The 16,882-nt window shown below is 40.1% G+C and overlaps 1 pseudogene; it reads right to left on the bottom strand.

Moving 5' to 3' along the window:
* The window catches only part of LOC128857428 (NADH-ubiquinone oxidoreductase chain 5-like), a 43,754-nt pseudogene extending 42,661 nt beyond the window's left edge, over window positions 1-1,093 (bottom strand).
* Window positions 1,094-16,882: the final 15,789 nt, after the last annotated feature.

Below are 16,882 nucleotides of genomic sequence, written 5' to 3'. Positions count from 1 at the left end.
AGTAAAGTGCTTCAAGGAAACTCGAGTTGAGGATGTAATTCCTTCTTCTTGATTGATGCGAGAACTGCTTAAGCGATTTGGCTGAATTTAATAATGGGCGTCGGTCGGTTCTTTCTAGTGCTAGTCCTTCTCCATGCTGATGTTTCCAACGCAGAGAAGCCCTTCTTCTTCCTCAGCTACCACCAGCTGGTACCGCATCGAAAACTTTCAAAGCCTTGTATCCATTCGGACGACAAGACCCAACCAACCAAGCCGCTGGATCTTTATTCGCTGCGCTATGTCTATGTCGTCGTAAAGCACATACAGGTCATCGTTCCATCGTCTGCGATATTCCCCATCTTTCGCAGAATATTTCTCTCAAACATACTAAGCGTCGCTTCATCGGATGTTGTCATCGTCCACGCTTCTACGGCATACGTTAGGACGGGCATGATGAGAGCCTTGTAGAGTGTTAGTTTTGTTCGTCGAGAGAGGTTGCCCACTTAGTCCAAATTAGCAAAAGGGATTACACGTTGGATTTTTAAGGCTGACATTGTCATCGGTCTTAGTGTTGGTTCCTAGAGGTATCTGGCTGCATTTTCAAAACCAAAAATATTATTGTATTTTTTGTATATACCTATATATCTATTTTCCCAAAATTTCTAAAATAAAAAAAGCAGTGGATACTAAACTAATCGAACGTTTGTTACGCCCCACGTACTCACCCACGTTCTCGTTCCACCATTCGAATTGGTTTATTGTTATTCGCAATTGCATTGTGCGCCGACGGCGACGATGTTGCTTATTATACTTTTGGTTGTCCTGCCCATGTTGCTTACCGCATAGCCGCTGCCGCTCGTTTTGGCTCGCATATGTCACAATCTTATCAACCCCGTTGCTCCAAAAGTTCACAATTCGCTGCCACCTTGGCTTCTCTTCACTTGTCTGCCGATCCGTCTGTCAGCCACATTTGTACAAAACTAATTTGCATGTCATTGTTGCAATTTATGCCCTCTGCAGTACGTCGTACAGAAACAACAAACCTTAGCCATTCAAGTAAATAGCAGCATTGCTCGCAACACTTACCCCTTTGACTTTGCACAGCACTTCGCATGTTGCAAGGGCTGGCTTGAGGAGTTGTTTTTGCACCTTCTTCATCCTGCGCTTCTACTCACACCCGACTGTCTGCACCTTTTCACCTCTGTGCTTGTTCGTTTTTTGTTGTTTTCTTTTTTTGGTGGCGTGTGAATTACACTTTGAGCAGTTAACAAATATTATTTACCATTTTCGTATTGTAATTTGTTATGTTTGTTGTTATTATTTTCTACTTGAAGTACTTTCTAGTATCGTTTTCATTGTTAAATTTTTTTGGGTTGGTTGGTTGGGTGCTGTCGTCGTTTGGGGAGTTGTTTGCACATTTTGTTGGTACTTATGCGAGACACTTGGCATGCAAAATATTTTATTTGAAAAAATGTGTGGTGCAAGCGAGTTCAAAGTAATGCAGGGGGGTGCTGAAGGGTATATAATTGGCGTTTACACCCTTTATTGGGTGTTTGGTTGAAATAGGTACTCCTCCTCCTATTTGTGGAGTGAGCCTTGCTTTTTCCCCCAAATGGAGGGACCTAAAGTTTTATGCCGCTTCTGAATGGCTGTTGGTTTTTTATGAGGCACTTTTTCATGTCAGAAGCACGCTTGGAGGTTTGCCATTGCCTACCGAGGAGCGATCACTATTAGAAAAATTGTTTTCTATAAATTGGTATTTCGTGCCCAGGTTTCGAATTCGTGCCTTTTCGAACGCACCAATCCATTCGGCTACGGCGGCCGTACGCTAAGGGTTATTAGGTGTAAAGAATGTAAAAATAAAGCCAAAAAATAAAAATAAGGCGGTAGGTTAGGTGAGGTTAGCCAGGTTGCTTGTCTAAGACACAATACTCGGTAGCCCTAAGGCCGATTGTGATATCTGCATTTGATTTCCATTTCCTAACTCAGTTGCTCAAACCACTTAGATCTTTTTAAGAAGGTAGTAAGTCCCTCCAGTGAGACATTTCCCAAATTTTCCAGGTTTTGAAAGAAATAATCGATAAGGTAGGACATTCACAGAGGTGGTTTTCTACCGTCTCAATTTCTTCTTTAACTCCACACCTCCTGCAGAAGTCATTGTGAGGTACACCCATTCCACTGACTAGAGTGCCAATAGTGCAGTGACCTGTTATAACACCTGTAAGGATGTTGGCACTTGATCTGTTGAATACAAGCAGACATTTTATCTGTTTAAGATTCAGTTTTGGCCAGAGCGCTCTGGAGATCCTACAGTTAGTAGTCAGAGACCATCTTCTATTGATTTTCGCGATTACGCTCAAGTCAATCACAATGTTCACTTCGTCTAGAAGAATGCTTATGTCCTCTACCACTCGCTGAAGATCAAGCTCAGAGCCTTTCCTTTCACACTCATCCACTCTTTCATTTTCCTCCACTCAAGAGTGGCCGAGGACTCAACAAAGTGTGGTGTTGTGTTGTTGGATAAGCGAGAGCGACTTCCTGCATTCTTCAACACATCTTGAATTAATGCCCGCTGAGGCCAGTGTCTTGATCGCTGCTTGGCTATCAACAAAAATGGTAAGGTTGGCCGGAGGTAAGTCCATAAGTCTCATCGTTCTTGCTGCTTTGTCTATAGCGTAGATTTCAGCTTGGAAGACGTTACACCGGTCTGGGTCTAAAGGAGCAGTTTAAGGTTAATTGTGCCGAGTACACTGCCGATCCAGCGCCATCAGTGCAGTCCATCTTTGAGCCATCAGTATAAATATGGTAATTATTATCATCTGACAAGACTCTAGCCTGCCCAATCCTTTCTGCTGGGTATTCCTATTTTATTCATTCTTATTTTAGTCACTGGTCAGATTTATCTTGGGAACCGAATAGTCTGTTTTCGATGCGTCTTGCAGGTGTTCCGCAGCTAGTCGACCTGATGCATGACCTATTTTACCGTGCCTGTCACTTTAATCCTGAAAGATGGTTTAGCCGCTACCAGTTTAACATATATATGAATGGGTGGAATATGTAGCATCATTTCTAGCGCCACCTGAGGCTGCGGTTAGAGCGCATCTGTTATTCGTATGTAAGCCAGTCGTTGGACTTTTATGAAACTCTTTAGGTAGGATTGTGTCTACACCGCCCCTTACCACACGAAAGCTCCATAAGTCAAAATGCGTCAGATGATAGTATTGTACATACAGTGGTTTATACATATACGGTTCATACCCCACTTTTTACCAAATGTTCTCTTACAGATAAAGCGGGCATTACAAACTTTATTCCTCTTTTCCTCGGTGCTTCTTTGCCAAGAAAACTTTGAGTGTAGAATTATACCACGATACTTCGCTTCGTTCGATAGGGTTAGTGTTACTTCATCTATAGACGGTAACTGCAAACTCGGTATCTTATATCTTTTAGTGAACAGAACTAGTTCGGTCTTGGAAAGTAGGGGTTAAGTTCGATTCGTCTACTTCTCGATTGGCACGGTAACCGCGTACGCGATTTTGAAAGAGTTTAACGAAGCGCGCCAGTCGTTTCTTTCTCGTGCAAATCAATGTCAGTTGGGAACACCAAGTGTTGCCAAGTTCTTCTCCATCTGATCTTTCCAATGCAAAGGAGGCCTTCCTCCTCCTCAGCTACTACCAGCTGGTACAGGATCGAATATTTTCAGAGCCGGAGTATTTGCTTCCATTAGGACGACATGGCCTAGCCACCATAGCCGCTTGATTCGTTTTCTCTGTACTATGTATATGTCGTCGTAAAGGTCATGCAACTCGTTGTTCCGTCGCGTTCGATACTCGACGTTACCAACGTGCAAAGGTTCAAAAATCTTTCCCAAAAACTTTCTCTCAAACACTCCAAGGGACGCCTGCCATCGTCGAAGCTTCTGGGTCATACGATAGGACGGGCATGATGGGAGCCTTGTAGAGTGTTACTTTTGTTAGTCGAGAGAGGACTTTACTACTAAGTTGTCTTCTTTGTTTAAAGTAGCACTTGTTGGCAAGAGAGATTCTTCGTTGGATTTCAAGGCTGATATTGTTATCGGTGTTAATGCTGGTTTGTAAATAAACGAAGGCTTTTACAACCTCGAAATCATAACTATCAACAGTGATGTAGGTGCTGATTCCCGAGTGCGCCGACTGTTTGTTTGAAGACAGGAGGTACCTCGTTTTGTTCACCGCGAAACCCATTCGCTTTGCTTCTTTATCCAGTATGAAAAGGGCAGAACTACGGCGCGGTTGTTAAGGCCGATGATCGATGATGTCAATATTATCGGCCAATGCCAACAATTGTACGCTCTTATAAAAAATTGTGTTTGAGTGATTAAATTCTGCGGCTCGCACGAATTTCCAGTATCAGGTTAAAGAAGTCACACGACAGCTAGCCACCCACTAATGTCTGAAACCTCGTTTGGTCGTCTGGTACCAGAGAGGTGATCGGAGAGGTGATTTGACGATTAAGTTCGATTATTAAGATGTTTCAAAGGTTTTTCGAATTTTTTAATAGATATTTGTAAAAATATACGGAAAGTATTTGAAAAATCTATTTTTGAGAGTTTGTATTATCCCCATCTAACTAGGGTACCATCAAAATGCTCTTGGAACTCGTTAGTAATACTCTAATCAGAAATATGAAATTTTGTTTAAAAAAAATTTGAATAAAAAAATTGAAATAAAAAAAGTTAACATCTAGCAACTAAAGTAAATGGATAATACATTTACATATATGCGAGTAGATATACATAGCAATTTACATAAAGAATTGCTTGCATACTCATTTCTCGCTTCCGGCATTGAATTTGGTAATCTACCGAATTTCAGGGTGACTTCTAATGGTCAAAACTACGCAGGAGACATACGACTTGAAGGGAGAGATTTATGCCTGCAGTAAGATGGGTACAACCAACTACACATACACATACATACATACACACATACCCAGTTATGCGTCCTATTCACTTTGATACATTGCTATCTCTTTGAGCACATCGCTAATAAATAATTTATACAAACACAAAAGTATACCATCGAGCAATATGACTTGTATGCAATAACAAATAAAAAATGGCATTGAAAGCATAGGAGGATTGATTTGGGGTGGCAATAGCGCAATGAAACCGGAAAGTGAAGTAGATTCCACGCGTCGACCGCTGGGCCGCGCCAATCACTTCGCAGCGCGGAAGGACTGGCGGCTTTCAACAAAGATATGTCCGTGCATATGAGCCTATGCATGGATGTGTGTGTGTACGCATGTACTTACATACGTACACTCGGCTTCGGTCTACTAAGCGCTTATCGCATTTGTGTCATGAACTTTGTAAGGCGATTTTCCCAGGCTTTGATGATGGCACTTGAATAAAATAGTAGTAGTTAGAGGAGCAACAAAAACAAATTTGCATTAAAAGTGAATATAAAATGTTGTCAGGGCATGCTACCCGCATGTAGGTATATATGTACATACATATGAGTGAGTATATGCAATTTTAGTAGGTAAAAAAAAACACAACGCATTATCTCCTGACACAACGTCGCGCAGCACTTATTTTTTTTCGTTCTGATGACCCTGTTTGGGAAAAATATATCTAAATATGTGCACTTTGTTTGTATATGTAAATATATAATTGGTAATTGGTTTGTATGTGTATTAGGGTGGGTCAAATGTTTTCTCTGCTGGGGTTTTTGGTGACTGAAGTATTCTACTGGCAATTCCGAACAAAAAAGTTCAGCTACTAAAACAAACGGCTACTAAAAATCATGTGAATGCTGCAGCATCCAGCAATTTCGGTTGAATTCTTCTCAAAGGTGTTTAAGGGGGGAGACCGGTTGAGATCGATTAAAATATCAATTTTTTATATTGCATAAATTGTTACTATAACTACTCAAGAATATGTGGTAAAAATTTTAAAGCAAAACTCGCCTTATTCCCGAAGCGCGCGTTATTAGAACCACGTTTTTCTCGAAACTAGTGGGCATTCTACCTTAAAAAGTTAGCGACCAATCGTTATACATTTTTTTCGGTGTATTCTTTATTCAATCCTTATTCATATGAACCTAATTCTGGGATTATATTATTATTTTAAATATGGGTTTTTAAGCAAAATAGATGAAAAAATATGGCATAAAAAACAACTTTGTGTTCAAGCGCCTCAAAAGCATGCAATTTTCAATATTTTTATACCAGAATTAGGTTCATATTCTTAGGAAATATGTTGTTAATAAAAAAAAATTGATGTTGATTTCAGAGAAAAATTGCAACTTCGGGAATTCCCACCAGCAAGACACTCGGATGGCGATCGTCCATGAACAGCACGCTCTAACGCCACCATCTCCCGCGGAAATAGCTTAAACAAATTTTAAAAGTGTACCTAAAAACATAAATGAAATATCCTCTAAACTTAAACAATTTCTGATTACTCCTTCTTTGTTCAAAAAATTCTCGAAAAACACCAAAATTTTGGCCTCGTAAACCGGTTTCCCCCTTAAAATGCACAACGGTAGCAGACCTTGTGGCGAGCGAATAGCGATTTTATTGTAAGATGCTTCTTAAAACAAGTAAAATTATCAAATAAAAATTGCTTTTTAGTATCCCTTCATATATAAAGGCTGATCGAATTAGAGATATCGAGTTTTAAATGGAAATAAAACAACGCAAATTCAATTTGATTGGACAATCTTTATTATTTTTATATAGAACCATTTATGGTATTTATTTTTTAAAGATAATCCCTGACGATCTTGGTGGCCAATCTACTGGTCCGAGGCGAGAGATTAATTGCTGACCGAAAGGACGACGCAGTAAATCCATTGTTTCACGCGCTGTATGGCAAGTAGTATCGTCTTGTTGGCCCCAAATGTTGTGGAGATCACGGGCCTGAATTTCCGTCATCACAAACACGTTTATTATGGGGCGCTGGCGTTCGCTATTCACTGTTACATTGGCGCCAGCCTCGTCTTTGAGTCGATGATTCCTCTAGCCCATTGGCCTCACCAAATGGTTGTTTTCACTGGCTGCTCTTGAATGGTTTCAGGTTGCTCTTGAGCCCATTAAGCCAAAAATGGGCTCCATCGCTAATAAGTTGGACTGAGCGCGCGATGAACACTTTTCACAGAGCGCCGATTTTGGTAATACAATTTTACGATTAGTAAACGCTGTTGAGGCGTAAGTCTTTCCATGACAGAATGTCAAAGAGTACTGAAAAAAGTATGTATTTAATTTGACACTAGTAGAAAGTTTATCATTTTTTTTATTACAAAAGAGTGCAAAGTGTATTATTCATACGTTGAATTAATAACGCTTTTCAGAATCTATAATAATGTGTGAAATTTCTTAAAATTATACTTCGGAATGGTAGGGTATCAAGATTTATGCTGTGCTTTTCATATTTGCTGATTTCAAAAAAGCAGATATCAACATTTCGGATACCAGCGTCGCTGCTTGCCCAGCAATTTCTTCACTTCTAAAGCCTTGATACAATAGTATTTATATATAATATAACCGGGGCACGCTTTGTTCTTCATATCTTCTTTTTGGGCCGCGTTTCTCCTTTCATTAATTGTGAACGTCTTGATGTTTTTACCTAAATAGGAGGACCTACAGTTTGAAGCCGCCTGCGAAAGGCAGAAGAGAAGCTTTTTTCGTGGCAGAAATAAGCGCGGAGCTCGGCATTGCCTTCCAAGCGGCGACCGCTATTAGATACCACTTTTTCTAGCCTTTCATGGCCTGTGTTTGGAACCTGTCAAAATTTAAAATTGTCCCGCTTCAACCCATTCGTCTACGGCGGCTGTTGTGGGACTTGCGCTCATTATTCACCTGTCTAGTAATACGCCAAACTCTACATTGTGCTTGTTGCTGTAATTTGCCGAAAAAAGCACTTAGGTTCGCTCTTTAACTATGGTGAAAAAGAAAATTGTGAGGCGTAACTCCGGATGCCTCGTCACCTGGGTGATTCAGCAGCGGAATTCTGCACGATCATTCCACAATCGTCCATTTGTCCAATCAGTCGTTGTTCAGACTGATTTTTTTCGTGTATCACCAATCCATTCTCAGTTTTTTTTTAAGCACCTCCAAAGTAACGTCAGCTGATTCTGTCTCGCTCTCTGATTCGCTCTGAGCTGAGTAACGGCCAGTTAAAGAGCATACCGCTAAATATCTTTTCACCATGCTTTTTGTTCTTAGAAATGACAGTATACCTTCGACGTGGGCACCACAACAACAACCAACAATAAAATAACAACAACCTGCCTCAGCTTAGCGGAGACTAAGAATGCAATTAAGAAGCTGAAACTCAACAAAGCGGCAGGCGAAGATGGCGTCCAACCTGAAATAATAACAGCTGACTCGCAAATATAAGTGGAAATTCTTCATCCCCACATCATCGCCGTCTGGAGCAATGAAAAGCTGTCTCTGTCCTAGACAAAACTCCTCATGGTGAAGCTGCAAAGGGCGAGGAATAACCCTACTCAACACCATCTACAAAATTATAGCCGTAATCATACAAAGTAGGCTCAAAAATATTGAACGTTCGTAAAGAGACGAACAAGCTGGTTTCCGCCCATAACGAAGCTTTATTGACCAAGGCAACACACTTCGGATTATAGTAGAACAATCAGTTGAGTGGCGCTCCTCGCTCTACATGCTGTTCGTAGACTTTAAGAAGGCGTTCGACACTATCAAACGAGACGCAATATGGCTGGCACTGAGTAGAAAGGGAGTTTCCGTCAAGATAATCCGCCTCATCAAATCCCTCTACCAGAACTCCCTACTGGCAGTGCTTCACAAAGGCGATATCAGCGATCCATTCACTACCAACGCAGGCGTAGGGCAAGGTTGTCCCCTGTTGGCCCTTCTCTACGCCATCGTCCTTGATGACGTCATGAGCCAACTAACCCTGCACAAAAAGGTATCGTATGGAGTTTCACCAGACATCTTGAGAACCTGGACTTCGCCGATGACATCTGTCTTCTCTCGCACAAGCTCTCTGATATGCAAGCGAAGGCGCCAAGACCAAGGCCATGAGAGCTAAGTTAGGCTAAACAAAGCTCCTTTCCACCTTTCTTTCTTTCTAGCCTTCTTATTTCCTTCACAATGACGTCACGAAAGGTCGAATTTTTGATTTTCGTCGAAGTGTGCGCGCTCTTTGGGCAACCATTGCAACCTAACCTAACCTACTTCAGAACCTTGAATATCAGCAAAAGAGTCATAAGTGAAATTAATTCATTAAGAAATGCGTGAGAATTTCATCAAAAGTGTCATAATTCAAGAAATCACTTTTTCCAGCAAGCTTTAAAAAATCTTCATTATATCTCTCTTTTGATTTTGTAAAGTCTTTTTCTGACCGATAAACAAAGTTTTATATTTCTAATAAATTTTATATACTCGAAAACAATTTTTTGTATTTTCAGAAAAATCACCCATTTTGAGTTGTGCCCCTTATTTAAAGTCTTGCGGATTCAATACGAACGGTAACTTTTTACCACAGGGTAATCATGCAAAATCTTATAGGTGGTCGTTATGCCCAAGGAGTTGCGCCCCTTTCGAAGAAGGTGTGCGAATTGCACCTAAAAGATCAGCTATGCGGCTTATCAAATTAACTGCCATATTAGCAGAGCCTCTTGAGAATAAGTAAAAAAGTGAGTCGCAAAAAAAAAAAAACAAACAACTATTCCTGGAACTGCCTCCACAGCATAAATGGCCAATGTGAGTTTAATTCCATTGATTATTAAAATTTAGTTGGCATAGAAATCGAACTGTAACAAGATATTTTTTTTCTGGCACCATCGGATTTAATTCGAGGACTAAAACTTTTATTAAAAAATCTATTTTTACGTGTTCATGGAAGCATTTCCAATTTTCATGCGACGCATTTCCATACCCATGCAAAAATTAATGATGTTCATTTGCCCTTTTTAAGTCGCTCGACGCTTTAATTCCATAACTTGCAATCCAATATTTTGACCGAAAATAAAGCAGACTGCAGTGTAAATTTACAGACCCTCAACAAGAAAGGGTTTTGTGCGAGCTCAACTTACAAAAGCATTTTATTATTATACGCAAGCATAAGCAGCCACATGTGTGTGTGTGTGTGTGTGTGTGTGTGCTTACGTGTGTGTGTGAGTGTAATTGTGATACGTTATTGCACAGGTGGACATCGCCTGAGTGGACTTACAATCACTCTGGACGACCTTTGCTGGCATTTTTCCACTTCTTTCCACATCTTTTCGTAATTTATTTTATTCTTGCATCACTGCCGAAAGTGCTCCTGTTGCAGCAGCCACATACGACGTGCCACCCCTTTTTATAGTATGGCTATTACACATTTCACGCTGAGCTTAGTGCCACTTCAGCCTCAATGTGCTCCCTCAAGTGTGATGCGACGCCAGGCAAGTGAGCTGGTCAAATGTCCACTGAAACGTTGGCTGCGCTGGCGGAAAATGCTATGCGTGCATGTGTATGTGTGTGTGCGTGTGTGGATGCTCTAATTCTTTGCGTCTAGAATGTCCACTTTGTAAAGCTTTGCGCTCTTTTTCCACATTTTATTATTAATTTGTTGCTTCACACATGGCTTTGCCTTTCACTGCTTTTGGCTAGTTTTCCTCTGCCATTGCACACACTTTGGCTCCTTCTCATCCATGCAGCCAAGCAGCCAAGTAGCTAAGGAGCTGTGTTGGCTCTCCAAAAGCCAATTATATGCGTTTTGAGCGTGTAAAATTCGCAGTAATATGATTTGAAGTCCTTCGTCCTCAGCAACGCACTTCTCTCGGTCCACTTCCGGTCAGCCTTGTTGCCACTCAGGTGGAGTATCCTTCGTAGTGTCGGCCAGTGTATGTGTGTGCGTGTGTGTGGGACACTACCGCTTGCTAGTGGATAATAATTTCATTTGTGGCACGTTGCAGATACCGGATATGTTGCTATGCAACACCGGTTGCCTTGACTTCGCCGACCATTCCAAATGAAGCCAGCGCGCCGGCAGCGGTTCGTCGGCTTTATTAAAATAAATTCGAATTAAATTACTTAAAGGATAATGCCGTGCACAGCAGCAAATAAATGTGTCGGCTATTGTGTGGCAAGCGGGATATGTGACCAATTTTTTTCTACTGCTGCTAAATTCTGTAAAGTGTTTAAATGCGAAAAATTTATTTTGAACCAAAAAAGCTGTGCTCAACTATCTGCATCTGCGTTGATGGAGAGCGGGCAGTGGTATGCGTATTTTTAATATTTAAAATATTGGCCACATTTTGCGGATTGCCTCAATGGCTTTTGTCGGCGCGGTGTAGTTGTCACACCCCCCACAAACACACCGAACTACGCACAATGCTTGCTGCAGTTGTTGTTGCTTGCGGTTCGTTGTTTTGCTTTGTTTTGCATACAGGGTGCATACAGAAATTACATTTGCATTTTTCTGCAATTTTTTGCAACAATTATGAATTCGTAATTATTTGGTTTGCGTAGCGAAAACAAACAACTACAAGCCAGACAACTACAACAAAAAAGTGGATTTGCGTTTTTGTGACAATTTTAGTAATTTTACGCTGGCAAATTGTGCGAGAAAGAAGTCAGTCGGAAATACGAGAGCGTGAAGATATATACAAGGTGAAGTCCAAAATAAACAAGACTGAGATAAAATAGAAACAAGAGGAGATTTGTTGTGAGAACTTCGAGTTTATTAATTCCATAGTCCCCTCTGGCCTCGATACACTGTTTTGCGCAATCTAAAAGCTTTTGAAAGGGTGTTTCAGGTTATTGACCGAAATGTCTTTCAGGATGTCCGTATAAGCCTTTTGAATAGCCTCTACAGACGCAAAACGTTTACCTTTCATGGCCAAATGCAATTTCCCGAATAGGGAGAAGTCACAGGGAGCCATATCAGGCGAATATGGTGAGTAATTCAGGGTTAAAATGCGATTTCTATTCAAAAAATCAGTCACAAGAGTAGATCGATGAGATGGTGAATTTTCATGCAATAAGCGCCAGCTTCTTCCTTCGTGGTATTCAGGGCGAATTCGACGAATGCGATGCAATAAACGCTTCAAAACTCCAAGATAGAAAAATAGCATTGACGGTTTGGCCTGTTGGCACGAACTCCTTGTGGACAATTCCCTTGGAATCGTAAAAACAAATGAGCATAGACTTGATTTTTGACTTGTCCAAACGCGATTTGTTGGGTGGTGGCTCGTCTTCGGCCTTTCATTCACCACTTCGACGCTTAGTTTCAAGTTCATGCTGGAAATATCACGTTTCATCACCAGTTACAATGTTGTAAAGGAAGTTCTCGTCTTTTCTCGCCTCTTTAATTCCTTAATGAGGTCTTTCGACTGTTGAATTCTGAGCAAATTTTGGTCCTCAGTTAACTTGTGCGGAATGAAACGTGCACAGACCATTCGTAAGCCCAAATGACCAGTTAAAATGCGATAAATCGATGTTTTGGAGATATTCAACTCTGATTCCCTGAATTTCAACGATGATTTCGATTCATTTTTGATAAATTTATGAACAATTTCGATGGAGTTTTCGGTGATTACTGATTTTGGGCGGTGATTTCAGATGTTCATTGTCATTTATGTCCTCACAACCATCTCTGAAGCCTGTAAATCACTTATGAACTCTGCCACGAGATAGACAATCATCGCCATAAACTTTTTCCATCAATTCAAATGTTTCGGTAAACGTTTTACCGATTTTAAAACAAAATTTGTTATTAGTTCTTTGTTCGAAACTCATCTTTGTACCGGTGACACAAACACACTAACACTTTAGACGAAATAACTTCGCTTCCACTGAACCCAATGTCACCAAGCTTTCACTCTAAGCCAGCTAGAAATGTAACCTCCAACGCACTACTCATTAGAAAGATGGACCATCAAAAAGTTTTTTATGACGTCATTCTTGTTTATTTCGGACTTATCTTTGTACATACGAGGGTTGCTATACATATTTCTACCTAATAACGGAAAAATTGACGATGGTGGTTGAAAGTGGTGTTATTGTTTTTCAAAATATTCTCCATAAAGATCGATGCACTTTTGCATTCGTTTGAGCGAATTTTCGAAATGGAAATATCAGCGGTATACTGGACTATTTGGTCATCAGGCATAGCGAAGAGTCGTCTGTATTCGGTAAGAGATATGGATGGTTTAAGAATATGTAAGGATAACGATGTGGAAATTTTTCTGGTGAGCTCCATTTTAGAAGCTGTCAATAGTTTATATTGGGTACGGGAATAAGTTGGTGTGATTGGTGAATAAGGTGTCGCTGCTGATACAATTTTTGTGTTCGCTCTAGTGATTTGAAGGTGTATATGTGAGGTCTCGATCGCAGTAGTTGACATCCGTTTGAAGCGTAAAGATCCTTTTTTATCTGACGTCAAAAATGTTTACGTTCGTCCCGAAAAACGGCATTTGCGGGAACTCATCCTTCCTTATTACCTTTTAAAAAAAAATCCAGCTGAAACGTGTCGTATATTGGCCAATAGTTACGGTAATCACGCTCCATCAAATATAACTTCTAAAGAGTGATTTCGACGTTTCCAAAGTGGCAATTTCGACCTGAGTGATAAAGGTGAACCAGGTCCATCCACAACAAAAAAAATATTTATCCTTCAAAGGTAATGTTGTGCATTTGGTGGGATCAGAAAGGTGTCATCTATTATGAACTCCTTAAACCATCTGAAGCCATCACTGACCGTCATACTGACTACAGCTAATGCGTTTGAATCGAGCTCTCAAAGAAAAGCGGTCGGAACGGGGCGGTAGACATGACAAACTGATTTTGCTGCATGACAACGCCAGGCCACACGTTGCTAAATCGGTCCAGAACTGAATTGGAAAATCTTGCGCCAATGGCACATACTTCCAGTAATATAATTTTTTGATTGTTTAAATTATTTCGGTTTTTGGCTAAGAAAAGACGGAAACATATTCCCATACCCAATATTTTTAATGAAAATTATCAAAAATAGTTCAGTTAACTTGAAGAAAGAAAATTTATTAGATTTTCAAAAATTCTACTCAAAATTTAAATTTTTTGGTGCCCAAACGCCAAGCAGCACAGTTTAATACTAATATTTTATGTGTAAAAACAGACTAGAAAAAGACACCTTATTGAACGGAGTAGAGAGTTGCCTTGCCTATGGAAGAAGTATATCTGAGTGTGAGCAGATTAGAATGCCAGCAGCTCGAAAGTTCTTTGGGTAGTTTCAACGGGTTAGAAAAATTGTAAGGCCGCGGTGATTTATCGAGACGTCCAGACGAATATCTAGGAATATAATAATTTAATTTAGGAATATAATACTTCCGTGTGCCGCTAATTGTTGACAATAGTGACGTTACTGCACTCATAAAAAACCCAACTACCGTTCGGAGATTATATAAACCTGTAAACGCCTCCATTTGTGTAAAAAAATAAAGGCGCACACCACAAACTGGAGTAGGATCTCGGCCCTATGCCCAATAGAGCCAATTAAAATCCATTTTCATCCTTGTTCACTCGACTCGGGAGCATAGGTCCTCGACAAGACTCAGTTGGTTTCGTTAATTTATTTTTCTTTCTGGCAGGGTAGGTGATTAGCCTGCCGCTAAAATGCACAGTTTTGGGAAATTTTCTTTGGTTCCACATACATTGACAACAAATCTCTCTAAAATGAGCTAGTCGATTCACAAGCTCCCAAACTTATTCTCCTATTAAAGACTCTCTTGTTGCCTGGTCAAAATACTTAAAATTTTAACTTCTAGCTTATGCCTACTGGGCTTTTGTATGTTGAAGATTTTTCTTTTACTTTGTGTTATGGTTTTATGTTGTTGAATGCTTACGGTACACATGCGTTTGCATTTTAAATGTAAAAATAACGGTTTTTGCTACGTTGACGTACAAGTCGTTAAATACACGTGACGCACTCATTTTTTTGGTCTCCTACCACAGGAATTTAAAATTTGTTGGCGATTGTCGTGACTTTAAAGCTCGAGGCTTTTGTAAAAGACACAAAGTTGGGCATTTAAAAAATGTTAAAAATATTATGAATGTAGATTTTTATTTGTGTAAGCAAAATGGGTTTAGTGCATGCCTTGCATGCCCAGTGTGTGGAGTCTTCTTTTAGCTAAATCTTTAGGTGTTTAATAGTTTCCTCTTCTTCTGTATTGCAACAGCTTCTGCAATAATCTAAGTATGGAACTCCCAGCCCTTTTGCATGATGATCTATTAGACAATGACCAGTTAATACACCTATCAATGTTCTTGTATTATCGCTATTGAGTTTTAGCAGGCATTTTGAACGACTACTGTTGGGTTTCGGCCACGTTAATTTGCTTATTTCGCATGTTGTTCGGTTTTGCCATTTTGTATTTACTAGTTTATTATTTTCTCTGTCTATCAACGTTTTATCCAATTCAATATCAAGGGTTGTACCCATTCGAGCAAGTTCATCTGCTGTGCAGTTTCCTTCTATATTCCTGTGACCTTGCAACCAAATAAGGTGTACTTTGTAGTATTGAAGTCATTTAGAAGTTTAAAATATTCTATGACTGTTTTTGAGGAGTGTGTTTTAGATTCTAGCGCTTTTATGGCTACTTGACTGTCTGAGTAGTAGTAATTCTTTATTTATTTATAAATATTGCATCTTACATTTCCATAATTTATACAAAAATCCTTTTAAATATATAAATACATAAAGAAATAAATAATAATAATTGTGGCAATAACAATGTTGTCTGTCACAGCTCTAACATTAATCAAAAATTTAACTCTGCAATGAGAAATTCTCTATAGCGTAGGGCTGAGTATGTAAAACAAGTTAATAAATAAAAAATAAATAATTGGCGCGTACACTTCTGTTAGGTGTTTGGCCGAGCTCTTCCTCCTATTTGTGGTGTGCGTCTTGATTATGTTCCACAAATGGAGGGACCTATAGTTTCAAGCCGACTCCGAACGGCTTAGTCTTTTCCAATTGTGGCCATTAATCATATCTTTTACTTCTGGTTAATTTAGCTTCGCTGTGTTTAGGTAACAGGTGGCGCAAAAGTAACCTTGCGATGTTTTTTGGCTGTAATTTAAAAAAAAAAAATGAAAAACTTTGATTCTTCTTGTGGATTATTTTTATTTGGTAAATATTTTAATTTTTTTTACAACAAGTCGAGAATGTGATGTCATGTAAATGGCCGCCGCGAAAGTTGATTGCCGTTTGAGCCCCTTTTATGGCATTTTCCATCACTTTGGCCAAAACTTCCGGCGATAGGTCCTCACATTCTTGACGGATATTGTCTTTAAGAGCTGCAAGAGTCTGAGGCTTGTTGACATAAATCCGCCCCACAAAAAGAAGTCTGGAGCGGTCAAATCAGGCGATCTTGCTGGCCAGTGCAAAACGCCAAAACGGGAGATTAGGCGCCCGGGAAATGCATCCTTCAGCAGTGTGTGCCGTTGCATCGTCCTGTTGGAACCACAAGTTTTCCAATCCCAAATCATCAAGTTGCGGCAAAAAGAACTCGTTGATCATTGCTCTGTAGCGCTCACCATTCACAGTAACCGTTTGGCCCGCGACGTCTTCGAAGAAAAAAGGTTGGATGACTCCTCCAGCGAAAACAGCACACCATACAGTGACTTTGAGCGGGTCTAATGGCTCTTCGTGGGTTACACGCGGATTTTCAGTGCCCCAGAAGCGTAAATTTTGCTTATTTACGTACCCGCTAAGATGGAAATGGGCCTCATCACTCATGATTATTATGAAAAATCATCTTCCTCTTGGTGGTGATTAAGGATGGCTTGAGCGTATGTTAGACGCGATTGGCGGTCAGCAGCTAACAGCTGATGCTCCGTCTGGACTTTGTACGGAAACATCTTCAAATCTTGTACCAAAATTCGCTGTAAAGACCGTCGACTGATACCC

This window comes from Anastrepha ludens, chromosome 3, assembly GCF_028408465.1.
Source record: "Anastrepha ludens isolate Willacy chromosome 3, idAnaLude1.1, whole genome shotgun sequence".
NCBI classification, from domain to species: domain Eukaryota; kingdom Metazoa; phylum Arthropoda; class Insecta; order Diptera; family Tephritidae; genus Anastrepha; species Anastrepha ludens.
Note: the sequence above shows the minus strand (reverse complement) of the source record. Positions and strands in the feature narration are given on the sequence as shown.